The sequence below is a fragment of the Pinus tabuliformis genome, chromosome 1_2 (assembly GCF_031772625.1).
Source record: "Pinus tabuliformis cultivar Carrire ecotype Pingquan chromosome 1_2, CPIR1, whole genome shotgun sequence".
NCBI lineage: Eukaryota > Viridiplantae > Streptophyta > Pinopsida > Pinales > Pinaceae > Pinus > Pinus tabuliformis.
The window spans coordinates 223,175,968-223,191,528 of NC_142298.1; positions in this window are offsets into that span (position 1 = coordinate 223,175,968).

The window sequence follows — 15,561 nt, forward strand, 5'->3', positions numbered from 1 at the left end:
TTTGGAGCAGCGAAACCCTAGAATCCAAAGCTCCGATACCAAATGTTATGAAACCAGCTCAAGAAAAGATAGAAAAGATAGATCAACGCCTTAGAATTCAGCCTCTTTGAGGGGGCAACCTCCTTTACATTACATAAATGAACAATTCTTGGATGATACAAATGACAAAACCTCCTTTCTATATATAGGAGTCTAAGGAGTCATAATATAATCCAGCCGACCTAACAATAATAATATAAAGCCACAAAAATAACAATAGAGGGATTCTATGGGGCACAGAAATAATAATATGGGGGTAATAGGGGCACAACAATATAAATAAGGGGTATAACTACAATAGTAATGGGGTAATCACTAGTATTATAGGGACCCAACATGATCCCTCTATGAGTTTAGAAGTGTTAGATCTAAGCTTACAAGTGGTTTTGTGGTTGCCTCTGGGTTTCTCTCGTAGCCTTGGGAAATTACGAAGTGATAACATCCAGGCAACCACATTAGGGACTTCGAACAAATCTGATTTGAATTCAATTTTCCCTAGTCATATTTTTTATTTTAGATTTAGGTTTGTGGTCGAGAAATAAATTTTATTGAAGGCTATTTTCCACTTAAAATTTGTACATTTTTTATTTTTAAATATACTAGAGTATATTAGGATCCTAATAAGATATATACTAGAGCTAATCTAGATCCAAACCCAACAAAATTGTAGTTAATCCTGAAAAAAATCTTAGAAAGAAAATTTTAGTCAAGAGCCAAGCAAGTAATAATCCTCTCCCTATGGTTGATTCTCTGCGTGAAAGCTTTCAAATAGAAGAGCATATAGAATTTGATTTAGCTTTGGATCATAGTCTCTTCTGAAATAAATCTAACATTTTTGTAGTTGAAGCTGTTTTTTATGAAACCATCTTAAAAACATACATTTCCAAGCGTAAAACTATGAAATGAGACTTTGATGATGATGTCATCAAATAATTTAATAAGCTTGAAGTGTTGGTATCTGAACTAGATCAGGTTGTACAAAAATCTCTTGAATCACCTAAATCCTCACATTCCTTTTCTACTACTTCATCCCCAACCCCACCAATAATTCCACCTAGTATTTCTATCCCACTAGAAATTCCCCCTATTTATACTACCCTTCCAAAGATTCCTCCTATTTTTACCATTCCTTGAGAGATTCCTCCTTTTTCTACTATTCCTCCAAAGATTCCTCCTATTTCTACACCTCCTTTAATAATTCTCCCTATTTCCACTACACCCATTTCATCTTCTATCCCTACCACCTCTACATCAACACAACAAAGTGTAATCTTACCTCCTTTGATACCTTCCTCATCCACCTCCATTGTAGTTACCTCCTCCTCTCACGCACCCATCATGACAGGTAGGTATTCCCCCTAGTTTTGCTTGGACAACTTAATTCCATGCCATAAGACTACGAGAGTATGACACCCCAATTAGATAACACAGGACTAATTACTGCTCAACAACATGTAGATAAGATGAATGACTATCTAGATTTACATGAAATTGATGAGGAGGATGTAAAGATGAGATTGTTTGCTCAAATTTTAATAGGGGAAGTTAAAAATGGTTTAAATCATTACAAGTTGCCTCTATCCCTAATCTAACACAATTTCATCAAACTTTCCTTGCAATATGGGAAGCGAAGATAAACCCTCTTCAAATTTTACCTGAGTATGAAAGTATCAATAGAGCCCCTACTTAATCAGTACATGATTATTGTGCTAGATTCAACATAATTTACAACTCTATCCCACTTCCATACAACCCCCACTATGTCTAGGCCTGATCAAATCATACCAACTTAGAGAAAGAAATCTTGCTACCCTTGAGGAGATGCAGAGAAATGTAGTTAGTGTAGAAGCTAATCTGTTAGCCAAAAGAGCTAGGATAAAATCTTAAAGGAAAGTATCTGTTAAATAGGTACTTTCTTCTTCCTCATCCAATGCTAATTTGGATACCTTAGTTATGTTTATGGAAAGAATGGTAGAGAGAATAAGTTTAATTGATAGAGCTCCTCCAAGGGATAATCAAGGTGGCCCTCAAAATAGAAATCAAAACCTTAGGATTAATCCACCCTTAATCAAACAAAGAGAACAAAGAGGCCCAAATGATCAACAATAGATCAGGCCTCCCTTCCAAGAAAATTATGTTGATGAAGAAGTTGAGTTGATACAAGATTTGGAAGAAAACTAGATAAACTTATTTGGAGAAAGTGAGATAGAATATATTTTCTTGACCAAAGAAGAGCAAGATTTGTTCTTTCTATAACAACAATAAACCACATAAACAAGGATATCAAAACACTATAATGGAAGAAAATAAGAAATATAATCTATGAAGTAAAAATAATTTTGGAAATCCTCCCAGAAAAACTCACAATGAGGCCCCTTCCACTTGCCAAACAATGGATGACTCTCACAAAAAGGCTTCTAAAAGATAGGATCAGAATACCGAATAGATAGACAAACCTCAAACATCTTTTAGAATTGAGACTGAGTTGGCTAAATTTAAAATTTCAATTCCTTTACAGAATTAGTCAATAAAAATGCATATAGGTCCCAATTTATGAAAGCCTTGAAAATAGGGGAAGTAGCACTCAAAGTAAACCTAACTAATGAGCAACTTGAGTTGTTATTTAGACCTGAAGTGGAAGGAACACCTCAGGATGGAATTATGCTTCCTTTCTACATTAATTTAAATATTCATGACAAGATTTTTCATAATGTGATGCTTGAATATGGTGCTCAAGGAAAATTTTAAGGATGGAGAATTTTCTTGAAGTTTAAAAACATTGGCGAATCTCACTAATCCATAATATGCAAACTATAAAATGTTTATTGATATATTTGTAAAATTATTCAAATTTATTATGATTTTATATATAGTCTATATATAATGTTGGCGATCTTTAAGGTAAAATAATTTTATATTCTAAAATTTGGGTGAATCATCTTTTATAGAATTTGGAAATTGGCGAATATTTTTTGTGAAAAAATCATGGAAAATTAGCCCACTCGGCGAACATTAGCCCCTAAAATTTTCCATGATGGTGCTTCTCACAATCTGATGCCCAGAGCCATCATGGAAAAACTAGGTTTAGATATCACAAGGCCTTACAAAGATTTGTATTCCTTTGATTCCAGCAAGGTCAGATGCTTAGGTCTCATGAAAGACTTGTGTGTCACTTTAGCCCAAATCCGAGCCAAAAGTCTAGTCATGGACATTTTGGTAGCATACATACTCCATAAGTATGGAATGTTACTATCAAGGTCTTGGGGAGAAAAGTTACAAGGTACTTTGCAAATGGATATGACCTATGCTACCATTCATGTTTTTAGTCAACATAGAAGATTATACGGGGAGAATCTCATGAAATACATGGTCAGTAGCCAAGAAAAACCAAACAATTATCCCCTGTACTCTGTTCATTCAAATTTAGACTCCTTTATTTCATACAATGATGAATTTGTAGAGGAGGAAGTTTCACATTTATAAGTTGAGCTAAGCATGTAAGATGAAATGAAATTTGAACCTGAGAAACTAGAGGAAGAGAGTGAAGCCCTATGGAACATGGAATTTTATGGGGTTGTAAGAAAGGAAGTAGCAGGGGCAAGTTTCTGGATTCCAAACTCATAAAAAAGGATAGCTAAAGGACACTCTTACAAACTAAACTTTGAATGTATAAACAATATATCTAAATATGAAGCATTAATCTTAGGAATGAAACTTTTAAAGAGGTTAGGTTAAAATAAAATTTATGTGCCCGGAGATTCATAACTCATCATTAACAAGACTAGAGGTGAGTATTCAGCCAAGCACCGTAGATTAAGAGCCTACATAAATGCAGTTTTAGATTTTCTTCAATGTTTTCCTGAATATCAATTTGTTGGAAATAATACTGAGAGGGGGGGTGAATCAGTATTATCAAATCAGATACTTTTTCATTTTCATACTCAGATTCATATACACGGCTTCAGTTTAGTATATCTGCGTATATACGCGGCTGTGTTAAATTCAACTAGCCTACATACAGTAATCTTATGATTTAGTTAGCTTATCTTCAGTAAATGCATCAGAACATTATTAACCATACTAACAGTAAACAGGTGCAGTAAAACAGAACAGATCGTCACACATGAACACCATGATATAAGGTGGAAACCCAATAACCACCTGCTACAATTTGTCTCTTTCTTCCTTTAATAAGAAACTTATTTTTAAAATATTACTGGTGCAGTCTTATACCAGTACGCAAGCTTCTACCTGCAGAAGGCTACAACCTTGTTAGCTCTTGTACTAGCCGATCCATTTACTAGTACGTAGGCACCGGCCTACTGAAGGCTCCAACCTTCACTCGTTTTCCAGCTGCTCCTGGAAGGGAGCTACAACCCCCTGGCTCTTTTACTGGCCAATATGTTTACCAGTACATAGGCACCGGCCTACGCTCATCCAGGGACCACGTTTCATACATTTTCATACTGGATCCATAAATACAAAATAATCATTACTGCATGTTATAGACATTTTTGTGCCTTACATCATTGAGCATGAAATGTCCATAATATAAGGGATCCAAAGTCCCTAAACATGTTGTTCCTACCCCTAGAGGAACAAGGCTAACAAACCACAGCAATTCACAAAAGTTCTCCACCAGAAACTGCTCAAAAACAAGTCAATTCAGGATCAATTCAATGGCTCCACTAGCTGTCTGCGCTGAATGTCAAAGCCAACACTGGCTACCTACACTGCAACGCAGGTAGAAGCACTACCAGGGTGCGTTGAGCGAGAATTACCAAATGGCAAGTTCATTCCAAGAGGTGTCAAGACCCAGGAAGCTTCCAGAATCTTCCTCTATGACACTTGCCTCAGTGAATTCGACTGGTGATGAGTAAGAGGTTCCCAATCTCCAAGTGGAAGCAAGAACCTCCAAGTGGAATCAAGAACTGACAGAGGGAGAGGACACTAGTCAGATCTCAAGCTGACTCATCCTCTCTCCAAACATCTATATATGGATCTCTCCTCCATGAGATCTAGAGGCGGGAATTTTGTTATTGCAAAGAATTGTTGTCGGTTTGAGATTGGAATCATTGGGTGCTTAATGCTTTGAAGGGGGTGAAGATAGGAATTCCATTTGCTGGGAAGGAGATGCTAGATTGGAGCCCTCTGGGTTGTATCTCTTCCTGAACCTTGTTATTCATCAATAAAGCTATCTTGGTTTCTCCTATATACTGATGTATCTTTGATGTATGATTGCATTAGTATGTTTAGTTTATTTCTAATCCTGAACTAGTTATGAATATGAATCCATGTCTTGTGTAGTGTTCTCTTCGTGTGATCTTGCAGAAACCTCTTGAAGCTGGGGGCGAGCGAGAAGGCAAGTAGCTGGGAACCCTCAAAGAGAAGAGAGACCGGATCGAGAGACAAACGGAAGACACCGGTTAGTCCATCTATCTCTCTTCATTCTTAATTCATAAAGGAAGAATACTAGAATTGCTGTCTCTGTTTGTTGCTAAGGCACTGTCACACCTTAGGTGGATAGGATCGTCCTGCATAGGCATTTTTCCCCACAAAAAATTGGCGACTCCGTTGGGGAGATCTGTTTAGTCATTTTATTTGTGTTTCCATCATTGTTTGTTTCATAGACTCGACAGCAACAATCGAACTGCATCTGCTATTCTCAGATGCAAAGTAGACAGTTGCTGCTTTGATCCAATCACTGGATTTGTCTATGATCTGAACAATGGATTCACAAATGATTTGATGATCCTTTGTGATAGATCTTAGTACCCCCTCAAAGCATCCCTTTGATTGTACCTTGCTTGTTGCTTTTATTTGGCCTGAAACTATAGATTAATCAGCAATATGTGACCCAGAACCCAGTGAGAAACTCTCGTTTCTCCTTCAGCGCGACCCCTGTGAAGAGGTTTTGCATTTCAACGCAGGTCCCGTGAAGGCTACCTGCGCTGAATGTCAAAACCCCTGTGTTGAGGTTGCGCTGATCCAGTTAGGCCTTGTGCAGCTGGGGTTCTCTGCTCTGTTTTTCCTTGTTTTGATCTCTGATTTTTGCAGCCTGTAACCAGCATAGGTACCAGTCTGATAACTCCTTTTCTCTGCTTAAATTCTGCCTCCTTTTGTACAAAAAGACTGTGAGTGTTTTTATGTGTTTGTGGCGTCATTTACAGTCTTCCTTTGCAAGAGTGAAATAGTCATCCTGTAGCCCTTGATTCAGAGAGTTCATTGGCTGTTTACAGTTGATTATACATTTACTTTTGCTTTTGGTTTGAGTTTGTCTCTTTTAAGTGTCGAAACAAGTGTTCATTTCAGAAATCGTTAAGTGTTGTAATCTCTTCTACCCTTTCTGATTTCGAAAAAGTAAACTTGTTTGTATTTGTCATTTAAAAGCAAATTCAAAGTTGTGCAAAAAGCTTTCTTTGTAGGCATCAATACTAAGAAAGCGGAAAACAAACACCTGCATTGTGCATTTGCATCTTGATAGTTTGCATGTTTGATTTAGGAAAAGTGCATTAGAGTGTGCTGATTGCTCTTTGAGAAAAGATGGTGTCTTTCTTTTCCCTTAGTAGCTAGGATTTTCATAAGTTGAAAAGATAAAAAGCTTGCTTATCATATTTAGACTGCATTTAGGAATTTGTATCATACATCTCGTGGTGAACCTCAAAAGGCAAAATTCTAAAAAGATCAACCTAAAATAAATTGAATGAACTTAACAACGCTTTGCAACATAACGCACAACATAGAGGTCTAGGCTAGAGACGTGTTCCGGCGTCGTAAAGCCTGGTGACTGTCGATCTCGTTGATGGTGGGTGATTCCTCCTGAGGGACGATAGCGCCAGTACGGATTGTGCTCCCACGTACCATCGCGTATATATTGGGAGACCCCTATAGGCATAAAACCTTTATCCTTAGGAAGCCGTGTCGACCGCCCTACTGATCGCAATGCACTGAACACAGCATTCAGGAAGATCGACCGCCCGTACCCTAAAAAGTATTCTGTGGTTTTGCGAAAATTTTGGCAACCCTCTACCTAGAACTCTAGAGCAGTTCCTTTTGGCCTTTTTCAGACTCTATAACGGAAAAAGTCCATCGGAGCATTTGTCACTTCGGGCTCGTTAAAACATCGAAGGAGACTAGAGTCATCTTTAGATTTTTCTCGACTCCTTAAAATTGAAAAAGCAAGTTGTGTCTAAAGCATCGTTAAAATTTATTTTAAACAGAACAATCACCCTTTAATTCCTGCGTTGATCTTTAGGTTGAGAAAATGGAGCACACCAACCAAGGAATTCCCCTTGGTGGAAATCCTAGTCCCTTCTCCTCTTGGGGAGATGTTGGTGCGCCCCACATGGCCACATTGTCGCTTCCAGGACTGACAATTGGCTTGCCGGTCTAGCTCTTTTCAACCAATGTCGTTCAGAACACCACTATTCCTGAACAGTCGAGTCAACAGTTAGACCAGACCAGAATTGCCCACCAGCCTTCTACTTCATCTAATTCTTCCTCTCCTCCTTCCTCTTCTCTTGACGGAACTCGTAAAACAAAAAACCAAGTTCCTAAGGAGGAGAAGAAGGAAAAGAAGAAGAAAGAGCCAAAAGCGACTGGGGGCAAACAAATGTCGTCTGACAAAAATCCACACACAGCACTAACTAGGCCTAAATCGCCATGTGTCATATGCAAGGGAGACCAATTCCATAGAGATTGTCCCTGTATCCTCGGATACTAAGGGACTGGTCTCCCCGTTTGCACAATTCGGTGGCGTCAACATCTGATAGCCATGTTGACAGCTCACCGTCAACTAGTGAAAGTGAAGTCACAGGACAGAGAGGGAAAGCTAGATTTCCCTGCAAACTGTGTGAAGGTGATCATGCCATCCACCGTTGTCCCTTCTTAGACGAGGCGAAAAAGAGTTTTGGAAGATCGCCTGATTTTACGAGCGCAACTTCCTCCTGGATATCAAAAACTCCTGCCAAGTCCTTCACCAGTTGAGAACCCGGCTGGCCCGCTCAGGTGGTTAGCCGAAGCACCTATCATTGAAGATGAACTGTCTGATTCCATACCTGACGAAAGTCAAAAGTTTGAAACAGAAGTTGACCTGGTTTTGCCTTCAGAGGCTCTATCTTTGAATGATACCATCACAGAGGAGAATAAAGACGACACCGTCCAAATTCTCTTCATCAACACAGACTCCGACGAACAAGGGGGCAATTTGCCCATTCCTTTATCGCAGGAAGGAACTTCATCAGAGTCATACCCGGCCGTCTATTTGGTCCCACCACCAAGCAACCTGGTTGTGTCCTTCGAATGGAACCAACTAGGCAGACCCCATTTGCCAGCAAGCATACCATTCAGAATTATCATTCAAATATACAGAATGGTAATGGCTGGCACTATCATTGATGAGGGGGCATCTGTGAGTATCCTTTCCTCTATTGCTTGGAAAGCGCTTGGTTCACCAGCGCTTTTGCCTGAAATGAGAAATCTATCAGGCTTTGATAAAGGAACCAGTCGACCTTTAGGGATCCTCCCCAATGTGCCCATAACATTGAAAGGGAAGACCGTTCAAATGAACGTGATGGTCGTTCAAGGACCCTTGGATTATAACCTACTCCTTGGACGAGACTATATATATTGCATGGGAGCCATCGTCTCCTCACTCTTTAGAGTAATGTGTTTTCTGCATGAAGGAAGAGTGGTCAAGCTCATGGACCAACTTTCATTTCCCGGATCACGCATCGCAAATAGTCATGTACCATCCCTAAATGGTCTCTTCACGCAAGAAGTGTCTCAACCCACGGTCCATCCTCCTGATGAGCGCGATTAATCCAGGAGGATATGACTGGAACCCAGGGGGCATGCGTCCTGGTCTGCTTCGACAGGAAAACCTTGGGTATAGGGTAGGTTTCCGCGGGAGAATATGACTAGTCTGTACCCCATCCGTCTAGGAAGAGGGGTTATTCTAGAATAAGATTCTTTTGTCAAAGTTATGTGAGTTGGCGGGCATCGTCGCTCACCGTTGTCTATTTCGATAGACATCGCCGAAGAAGTGTTTCGTTTGAAAGATTAACAGAACAATCTTTGGGTAAGCTGAAAGAGGTAGGCCTCTCTCGGTAAAACAATTGTTTTTGTGGAGGAGAAGTAGAGGTAACCTTGAAACTCTATTTTATACCTGGGGGCATGCAAACCTTTTGGAGTGCAAGCAAGGGGCGGCTATTTATTTTTTAAATTTTTAGGTCCTCCCTTTAAACCTGTAGGTCTAACCCTTTAAACTCGTAGGATTAGTCGTTTCCGAACTTGCATAACGAAAGGATGCGGAGCAAAGCTTAGTGAGATGAAGCTCCATAAAAAATAGAATCTTGATGAGACACTCTTATCATATGATTGGGATAATCGAGCAGTTTTAGCACATAGTTCATGCTCGTTAAAAAATAAACACAAGATCCGAGCAGTTTTAGCGCATAGTTCATGCTCGTTAAAAAATAAACATAAGATCGAAAAGTGTTTCCACCCGCGTTTAAGCTCGTTAAAAAATGAACTATTCGGTAAATAATCGCCGTGAATGTAGCGACATCAGCCGTTAAAGCCTTGGTCGTGTTTGCACCGTCACCTCCACTTTTCCATTGGCCGATCGTTCACCTCCATATGTTTGTTTACCCATTTTGAGGAACAGCTGCGAAGAGTGATTTCACTAGCCATCCTTGTGACACTGCCGTGATTGGAAAATTCCAACCTGTACCTGGAATCAGCTGCTAACCCGTTTTATCACTCGTTCCTCAAAAGACGAGTCTTCTTTAAGCTCTTTTCATCTGACTCGTAAAATATGAAAAGATTGCCGAGTCCTTGGCCTTCCAGCTCGTTAAAGGGACAGGAAGTGCTATCCCTCCTCTAGATTTTAATCTTTTTGGACCTGAGGGATTATTGCACAAAAAGATCGAGCGCTTGTTTTATTCAGCTCGTTAAAACTATCGAAAACTCATCCCTTCTGTATTGTTTTATACTTTTTCGGACTTAAGGGATTAGATGACGAAAAAGGACTTTTGGAGTTAACTTTATGTATCTTTTCAGACTCTCTAAAAATGAAAAGAACCGAGTTATCTTTGTCGTTAGACTCGTTAAAATCGTTAAATAGCGACAAACTTGTCTTTAGACGAGAACGAGTTTCACTATCGCTAGGCTCGTTAAAACATAGCGATGGGCTTGCCCGAAGGGCAAGTTATAGAACAAGCATATGTTATCCTCCTCAAGCTTGACAAAAATAAAGAGGTACTGGTCAGCAATGACTGGGGAAAAATTGGGAGAAACTCAAGAAAACTTTGATGGTAGCAAGTCGCTCTTGAACATGACACTTTTCCTCCGTACCACAATCGGGTTGGGTTGTTTCATTCACCGGTCACATCACCATGGTCTCGCCATACCATCCATATTTGGGGTAATGCTACCGATCCATCGCATCAGTGTCGCCACATGTTCAAGAGAAGTCGTCAGAAAAAAGTCAACCATGTCCCATCCACTGTCGTACATTATCCTTCATCCTTTCATGACCGCCACCCTGAATCATATGTCACAGATCGTTTTCACCTCCATTAAAATCATTAGCTCCATTCCGTGTCATTGATGTGGGATTCATTAAGGCCCTCCTTTGACGGATCGCTTCTTGTCGACATCAGCTCATTATCCAAGAAGTTGATCTAGGAACTACCCCTTCAGTACTTTGAAGCTTTCATGCCTCAATGGCAAGTTTCTCACTTCCGGCGACAGGTATACATCAATGACCTTCGACCGAAAGATTTTGCATGGTGTTCGACGCCAAGTCCTTTATTCACACCACGTGAATTGTACTGTAGTACCTTGAGGGTCATTATCATTATCGGTGATTCCTCTCGCGCTTGTTAACGGTTTACCTCATTGACCGGTAATCAAGCGATTACCGATGTCTTTCCATGTTCGACTTCAGAACAATTCTCACATGGATCGAGTTGTACTTAGAGTGAAGATCAAACGAGTTTGAAGACCCGGATCTAGTTTCATCCATCCGGGCTGCGATATATATTCAGAAAAGATAAAGACATTGACATGTACATCATTGCAGCAGATAATCATCCTACCCAAAGGATGATAATTTCATCAAAATTATCAGTCTACCACCAGACGATTGTCTGTTCTATGTACAAGAAAATGAATTTATAAAGCTGAGCATGGGAATGCCCGCCTCAGCTAGATCATGAAAGCAGTATGAAAAATAATGTATTGTATTGTATCTTATTACAGGTCTCCTCCCAGCATTAGATGAACTTCGGATCCTCCTGATAAAGCATTTCACCCGATAAACGGCCTCATACTTTAGGGGGCAACTGTTATAGACATTTTTGTGCCTTACAGCATTGAGCATGCAATGTCCATAATCTAAGGGATCCAAAGTCCCTAAACATGTTGTTCCTACCCCAGAGGAACAAGGCTAACAAACCACAGCAATTCACAAAAGTTCTCCACCAGAAACTGCTCAAAAACAAGTCAATTCAGGATCAATTCAATGGCTCCACTAGCTGTATGTGCTGAATGTCAAAGCCAACACTGGCTACCTGCACTGCAACGCAGGTAGAAGCACTACCAGGGTGCGTTGAGCGAGAATTGCCAAATGGCAAGTTCATTCCAAGAGGTGTCAAGACCCAGGAAGCTTCCAGAATATTCCTCTATGACACTTGCCTCAGTGAATTCGACTGGTGATGAGTAAGAGGTTCCCAATCTCCAATTGGAATCAAGAACTGACAGAGGGAGAGGACACTAGTCAGATCTCAAGCTGACTCATCCTCTCTCCAAACATCTATATATGGATCTCTCCTCCATGAGATCTAGAGGCGGGAATTTTGTTATTGCAAAGAATTGTTATTGGTTTGAGATTGGAATCATTGGGTGCTTAATGCTTTGAAGGGGGTGAAGATATGAATTCCATTTGCTGGGAAGGAGATGCTGGATTGGAGCCCTGTAGGTTGTATCTCTTCCTGAACCTTGTTATTCATCAATAAAGCTATCTTGGTTTCTCCTATATACTGATGTATCTTTGATGTATGATTGCATTAGTATGTTTAGTTTATTTCTAATCCTGAACTAGTTATGAATATGAATCCATGTCTTATGTAGTGTTCTCTTCTTGTGATCTTGCAGAAACCTCTTGAAGCTGGGCGAGCAAGAAGGCAAGTAGCTGGGAACCCTCAAAGAGAAGAGAGACCGGATCGAGGGACAAACGGAAGACACCGGTTAGTCCATCTATCTCTCTTCATTCTTAATTCATAAAGGAAGAATACTAGAATTGCTGTCTCTGTTTGCTGCTAAGGCACTGTCACACCTTAGGTGGATAGGATCGTCCTGCATAGGCATTTTTCCCCACAACACTGCAATCAACAATCTCTAAATCACCTTGTCAACAACACAGCCAACAACAGAACTCTGCAATAATACCAGATCCAACTGCAACCTCAAATATCATATCTCATACTGCATACGCTACTTTGACGAACCAAACCTGCGTATATACGCACTTTCACCAAAGCCAACCCGCGTACAAATCTGCAAATATTTACTCATAACATTGCCACTGTTCCAAACATCAGTCATACCCAGATCATAACATTCATACAATAAACATGCGTCAATAGATCTAGTCTATCCATAATCAAACCATATAATGATAATCATTCCAAGCCTTGAGATCCCGATCCATCATTCATCATCCTTCACATGAGTGCCTCCTTGGTTCAGATCAAGCAAGGCATCTCCAATCCATAACCAACATCTGGATCTCACACTTCCTCAGATATTCATCATATGCACACCCCCTCTTGGCCTAATGATCTTCTCCTTATATAGCTTTAGTCTTCTCTCAATACCATGGTCCAAAACCATGTAGAACCAATACCTTGGATCCAATACCTGGGGTCGATACTTTGAACCAAATACCATGGACCAAAACCATGGTTTCTGAAATGTACGCGCCTTTACTTCTGTGAAACCACGTGTGTACGTATATGCGCCTTTTTTTCCGCTAACCCGCGTGTATACGCAACTTTGTCACGATGAACCTGCGTATATCTCTCTGTTGACCTGCTGTACTAAGATCTATCCTTTGATTGAGATACCATCAAATGTATCATACCTCTGAGTGAGTTTCCATCAAGGACAACACTTGAATCATAATGCCAACAATCTCCCCCTTTGGACTTGATGGCAACAACCACACCAAGTCACTCTCCCCCTTTGACATCAAGGGCAAAGAGCAGACCAAGATATTCTCTTCTTTTATCTCCATCTGCTGTCCATACTCCCCCTGAGTACCTTCTGAAATCTCTAATTGAGCTCCCCTTTTGAACATGCCAAGATGTTCCAATCCATCCATGCTCCCCTGAGCATATGCAAGGTCTGCAAAAGCATAACATGACTCTATACATACATCAATCTCCCAACCAAGTGGGGATACATCATTTAAACTCATCCACCCAACCAAGTGGGGATATACCAATTGTTTATACATGACTCAACAACAAGAACCATTACATTATCCATCCCATGCATAGTGGGGTAACAAAATAAAGACCAGCAATCTAATCAAGACCAGCAACTATCATACACCATGTATGATCTGCATTCAGACCTGGAACCTGCAATACCATTCTTTTGACTGACCAACAATAAGTAGCAAGATGTATCATTTAGCTACATAAGCATCATCACCAAAGACTTCTAACCATCATGCCAACAATGCATTATTTGAAGTATATGCTCCCCCTGAACCTGTGCCATGCCATCATCAACTAGTGACTGAACCATATCTGACTTTTGTACTGTTGCTTTTCTTCAGAACTCCATATACGCGACTGTGCAGCGTCTAACTCACGTATATACGTGTATTGTCTTCATGAAATAGGCGTATGAGATTTAGAACAGAGAGGTTCCACATTTTCAGTTTCCTCCGAGCCTGTCATGTTTGTGTACTCTGCTATGCCACATCTTTCTGGCTGTACTTCCTTTTTCTTCGATATCTTCAATTGTGATTATGTTTTCTCCTTTTGGTATGGTGTCCAAAATCTTCTCTTGCATTCCTTTGCTCTGTGTCCAAGCTTGTTACATGCATAACATCTTACATGTTTCATATTCCTTCTGTACCAATCAACAGCTTTGTGACCAAACATATTGCAAGAAAAACAATATCCCTTGAAGTACCTGGAACATGATGATCTTTTTGTGTGATGGTCTTTACCCATTCTATTTCTGCATCTGGCTGCAACATGTCCACGATTATGACATACATAACATTCAATATTATTCATCGGAGGAAATAATCGTCTATCACTTTCATAATTAGGATAAAAAGATCTTCTTTGAGGAATTTCTTTCCTTGGTTGCTGATGGGATTGTCCTCTCATCTCCTTGTTGGGGATTTCAGTTTTTACATTAGAGTTCCTTATCTTACTTTGTTAACTAGATTCACCTTCAATAGATTCATGAAAACCAAGCCCAGTTTTGATAGCAGGAGACCGTTGACTACTAAGAATATCATCCAAAATCTTAGTACTATCTTGAAATCGCAATAGTTTATCCTTTTCTTCTAATTTACTTTTCAAGATATTTACCTCAACCTGATGTTGTTCTTCCTTTTCCAGACATTGCTTCTTCAAAGTTTCTTCAGACTTTCTTCCTTCTTCCACTTGTTGCCTTAGTTTGAGAATCTCATTTTCTTGTTCTTCATTCAGCACCTGCAGCATTTGACGAACTCTGAAGGCACATTCCAGCTGAGCTTTTAGGTTGATAATTTCTTCTTTGAGGGAACTCTCCCTTTTGCTAGGTAGATCTTCTTGATCTATGATTTTATCTGATGCTTCATTTGCTTGTCCATCTTCAATCTGAGGTGATTCAGGATCTGAATACTTGCTTCCACTCACCGGCAGGCTGTCATTGTTCCTTTGAGCTGTCTTCTTCTTTTGATGCGCTTTCTTTCCCATTGATCTACGAATCTCCTTCAAGCGATCAAGGTTCTACCAAAGGACCTACTCTGATACCAATTGTTGGAAATAATACTGAGAGGGGGGAGGTGAATCAGTATTATCAAATCAGATACTTTTTCAGTTTCATACTCAGATTCATATACGCATCTTCAGTTCAGTATATCCACATATATACGTGATTGTGTTAAATTCAACTAGCATACATATAGTAATCTTATGATTCAGTTAGCTTATCTTTAGTAAATGGATCAGAACATTATTAACCATATTAACAGTTAACAGGTGCAGTAAAACAGAATAGATCATCACACATAAGAAGCACACATGAACACCATGATATAAGGTGGAAACCCAATGTGGGTGAAAACCACCTGCTGCAATTCGTCTCTTTCTTCCTTTAATAAGAAACTTATTTTACAATATTACTGGTGCATTCTTATACCAGTACACAGGCTTCTACTTGTAGAAGGCTACAACCTTCTTAGCTCTTGTACTAGCCGATCCATTTACTAGTACGTAGGCGCCGACC